This window comes from Giraffa tippelskirchi, chromosome 8 (assembly GCF_054371585.1).
Source record: "Giraffa tippelskirchi isolate mGirTip1 chromosome 8, T2T-mGirTip1v1.2.pri, whole genome shotgun sequence".
Lineage (NCBI taxonomy): Eukaryota > Metazoa > Chordata > Mammalia > Artiodactyla > Giraffidae > Giraffa > Giraffa tippelskirchi.
The window spans coordinates 56,122,414-56,127,335 of NC_137282.1; the positions used below are offsets into that span (position 1 = coordinate 56,122,414).

The following is a 4,922-nucleotide window of genomic DNA, read 5'->3' on the forward strand; positions in this document are numbered from 1 at the left end:
CTACATGGTAAGTTCTTGTATGTTATCTATTTTATTTCTTTTTTCTTACCCTCAAACATCAACTAATTTCTAAGTAACTTTCTAAGTAACTGTGTCCCAGAATAGAGCTCAAAACTGTTTATAGGGATGCTAGTGGGAAAATGTTTCCAATCATAAGTCAAAAGTCTTTAAAAAACTGATGGACTGAAGCACATTAGAAAGTGTGTGTGTCGCGGGGAAAGTGGTGGCTTCCCTGGTGGCTCAGTGGTAAAGAATCCACCTGCCAATGTAGGAAACATAGGTTCAATCCTTGGTTTGGGAGGAACTCGTGTGCTGCAGAGCAACTGAGTCCATGCACCACAACCATTGAGCCTATGCTCTAGAGCCTGGGAACCACTACTACTGGAGAGAAGCCACTGCAATGAGAAGCCCATGCACCACAGCTAGAGAGTAGTTCCCACTCCCTGCAACTAGAGAAAAGGCCGCTCAGCAACAAGACCCAACACAGCCAAAAATAAATAGATAAATCAGAAAAATTATTTGAAAAAGGGGAGGGCAAGCGAGGGGCTGCCTGATAGCAAAACAAACAAACAAAAAAAGCAAATAAATAGTAATAGATAAAAAGCACACAGTTAAAAACAAACAACCTAATAGATGTGAAAAATTCTTCAAGAGATGGGAATACCAGACCACCTTACCAGCTTCCTGAGAAATCTGTATGCAGCAAGAAGCAACAGTTAAAATCAGACATGGAACAAGCAACTGGTTCCAAATTGGGAAAGGAGTACGTCAGGCTGCATATTGTCACCCTGCTTATTTCACTACTATGCAGAGGACATCGTGTGAAATGCCAGGCTAGATGAAGCACAAGCTGGAATCAAGATTGCTGAGAGAAATATCAATAATCTCAGATATGTAGGTTATACCACCCTTATGGCAGAAAGCAAAGAGGAACTGAAGAGCTTCTTGATGAAAGTGAAAGAGGAGAGTGAAAAAGTTGGCTTAAAACTCAACATTCAATCCCGTTCTCCCTCCCAGCTTGGTGTCCAGGACCTTCTGGGTCGCCACAGGCACAGTGCCGGCTCACACCATGGCTTGGATCCGGACTGCGTAACAACCTTTGGAGAGACCTGGGTCTTTGGAGTCTCTTTAATCTTGGAGCTCGGGCCACAGGCAGCTCCGCAAGGGCAGATGAAAAGAACCTCTGGAATGAATGGACTCTTCCTGAGAAGTTTTGCTAATTTGCAGCAGCTGGACAATGTTCTTCATTAATACCTGTCTGTCGGCATGATGATCACATCATCTCTCTCCGGTGGCAGGGACTCATTTCAAAATCTGTGTAGGAAAATCACCTGGATCCCAGTCTTTCAATGGCTTCGAGACAACCAGAACTGCCTGGTAAACTTCGTTTTTTTTGCCCTTGAGACTAGTGGGCCTCAAGGCAAGATGTCCCTGCCCATCGTGATGTACCGCCGGACATTCAGCTATGATGATGCCCTCGAGGACCCTACGCCCATGACTTCTCCTCCATTGGACATGGGCAGCTTCCCCTGGAAGCCAGTGATGCCAGAGCACAAGTATCAGCACCTCGCCAAGGTGGAGGAAAGAGAGGCCAGCATCTCCTCTCGTGCCCTGGCCCCGCCACTGGCCATGGATAGTGCAGAGAAGGTCCCTGTGGTGAAGGCTAAAGCTACCCATGTCATCGTGAGTTCTCGGATCACAAAACAGTCCCAGGAGAGCATTCAGCCTTTTGAGCAACAGGCAGGACTGCGAGATGCTGGCTACCCACCCCACAAGGGCCTCGCCACCGAGGAGACCAAGTATCTTCGAGTGGCAGAAGCGCTCCGCAAACTAAAGCTCCAGAGTGGAGAGACAGCAAGAGAGGAGAAGCAGCCAGCCTCCACGCAATCCACCCCGAGCAGCAGCCCCAATTCCTCCCCTAAGCAGAAGGCCAGATGCTGTTTCACTTCTGGTTCTTCTGCAGCCCAGTCTTAGCACTGCAGATTCTGGAAGCGGGGATAAACACAGAAGCTCGGCTGATAAATGGAGCCGCTCTGGACCAAGATCCCTCGAGAAATCTAATTCAGGAGGTTTTGCCATCCAAGCCTACAAAGGAGCCCAGAAGCCTTCTCCAGTGGAAGGGATGCCCACACAGGCCCCCGGAAGAGCTTGAATAGAAACGTTCCAGCCTCCCAAGAGAGAGATCCCAGTGACAGAAGGGCGGAAACAGCACACAATCTCAAACCCTGGGACTTGAGTGTTCTCACACCCACTGGCTTCTAGAGCTTTCTGTTCCTGGGACTCTGCATCGAGGGTATCGAGCCCAGCTCCCTTTTACCGTGGCTCTGACATAGGAAGAGTTTTGTCTTTGTGAAAATCAAACTGAGGCTAGAGCTGGAGACATAATTGGTTTTCTGCAAAACATTAGTGAAAAGCTTGTCCCTGTGTGGAGAAACCATTTTGCATTGCTTTAATGTTAGACTAAACTTGAGCAGTGATGTATGGGGACCTCCCCAGAACTTGGACCATTGCTTACTAGGTGACTGTCTGCATTGTTCCCAAACCAAGGCTTCATGATTACTTTACCACTGTCCACGTGCACATGGACAGATCACGGCGTAGAGATGTTTGTGGACTAGTGTAGATGACTTTGGCCCTCACAGCTATGCTGGCCCTGGGTGCTCCAGTCTTGTCAATTAGGAAACCCGAGAGCTGTTTGAGATCTGGGTGCAGCTAGGAGCCAGACCCGGCAGGGACCCCTCTGTTTTGTGCTGGCACTGGAGTCTCCTCGAGTTCTGGTGGACCTCCTGGGTCACTGTGTCCTGCAACCAGCCCTTCCTGTGGTACCTCTGGGACCCATGCTATTGGAGGGGATGCTTCTGTCTTGCCCGTCACAGAACAAACTAGTCTTAACATATCCTTTGCTGCACTTTAAAGTGAGATTAATTTAGCTTCCATTTGGTTGAAAACTTCCTAAGGAGAAAATTCAGTCTACTGGTTTGCTATAGGCAAATGGATGTTAAACATTTTTTTAAAAAAGGTGGCAACTGCAGTTTGAATATAGTCTTGAGGTTCATATGAAACTAGTGTCACTGGATTTTGATTTTCGTTTTCAGCCTAGGGCTTGAAAATTTTTTTTCCTGGGAGGCAGAAGAATTAAAAAAAATTTGTATGCAATCTTTTTCCTCTCAGATGAGCCTCATACCTTTGTAAACATGTACCTCACTGAGGAAAGAACTGGGGAAGCCATCTTTTCATTTCTCTTCACTGTGCATGTACAACCATTGTCTTGAACACTGCCTTCCATTCCTTCTGTCTTTTGCTTTGAACAGTATTGTGTCTATACAAGGAGCCAAGCTGACCTTCCCCCAGAGAAACCCTGGAGTCTCAAATGATCAGAATTAATTTATTTGTGTCTTCTGTTATGCCTGTATCTCTTACTTGTTTTGACAATAAAAATTCTTACTACTCTCAAAAAAAAAAAAAAAAACCCAAAAACTCAACATTCAGAAAACCAAGATCATGGCATCCAGTTCCATTACTTCATGGCAAATAGACAGGGAAACAATGGAAACAGTGACAGATTTGAGTTTTGGGGGCTCCAAAATCACTACAGATGGTGAGTGCAGCAATGAAATTAAAAGACGCTTGCTCTGTAGAAGAAAAGTTGTGACCAGCCTAGACAGCATATTAAAAAGCAGAGACATTACTTTGCCAACAAAGGTCCATCTAGTCAAAGCTATGGTTTTTCCAGTAGTCATGTATGGATGTGAGATTTGGACTATAAAGAAAGCTGAACGCCAAAGAACTGATGCTTTTGAACTGTGGTGTTAGAGAAGACTCTTGAGAGTGCCTTGATCTTCAAGGAGATCCAACCAGTCCATCCTAAAGGAAATCAGTCCTGAGCATTCATTGGAAGGACTGATGCTGGAGCTGGAGCTCCAAAACTTTGGCCACCTGATGCAAAGAACTGACTCACTGGAAAAGACCCTGAGGCTGGGAAAGATTGAAAGCCGGAGGAGAGATGACAGAGGATAAGATGGTTGGATAACATCACTGACTCAATGAACATGAGTTTGAGCAAGCTCTGGGAGTTGATGATGGACAGGGAAGCCTGGCGTGCTGCAGTCCGTGGGGTCACAAAGAGCTGGACATGACTGAGCAACCAAACTGACCTGAATGGATGGTTGCAATCTATACGACAAACACAAGGAGTAGGAAAAGACAATCTCTCTTTTTATTTATACTATTCATTCATGAAGAATTCAGAGGCATGAATGTGCAGTTTTAGATCTCAGCTTTGCACTGTCAGAATCCAAAGGGGCCACAGCTGTGAGAAGAGAGACCTAGGTTGACACACGGAAGACCAAAGGGAGGCGCGGGTACCCTAAGCAGTGTGTAGAGCCCAGAAGAGTTGGGGGTTCCCAGAAATGGACAGTGTTAAAGAATCTGGCCAGTGGAGGCATCTGCCCTCTGGGGAAGATCACAGAGAGCTGGAGCTTGTTTGTTTCACAGTGAAAACAGAAGGACAGGTGAAGCTTTCTGTTTGAAGCCCCCTAGGCAGGAGCCCCTGGAGGGAGCTTTATTCCTGGGTGTAGAGAACTTGTCAAGCCTGCGAGCTGATGGAAGCTCCCCACAGCTGCCCCAGGCCTTTGTCTGTGTCGCTCACAGACCCAGCCTTCGGGTCTAGCTTTGCCGCAGAAAGATGCCCCGCAGTTTCCAGGCTGCTATTCTTTGCTTTTGTCTTAGCATTTTTCTTTTTTAGATTTTACCACCTATTAACCTTGTGTCTAAACAAATCACAAATAACGCGAGAGGTTTGTTTGCTCAGTTATTCATCTGGAAGGAATGTTGTGAGTTCTTCAAATAATGTCTGGGAGAGCACTTTAAACGATGAAAGTTGTTCACTCTATGAGATATGAAAAAGCAGAGATATCAATAAA

At 46.1% G+C, this 4,922-nt stretch overlaps 1 pseudogene across 1 annotated transcript; it reads left to right on the plus strand.

Annotated features, from left to right (window-relative positions):
* The first annotated feature begins 1,349 nt into the window (after window positions 1–1,349).
* Window positions 1,350–3,463, plus strand: LOC145518597 (putative monooxygenase p33MONOX pseudogene; annotated as a pseudogene). The gene has a single exon (XR_014063015.1). The product of XR_014063015.1 is annotated as a putative monooxygenase p33MONOX pseudogene (transcript).
* Window positions 3,464–4,922: the final 1,459 nt, after the last annotated feature.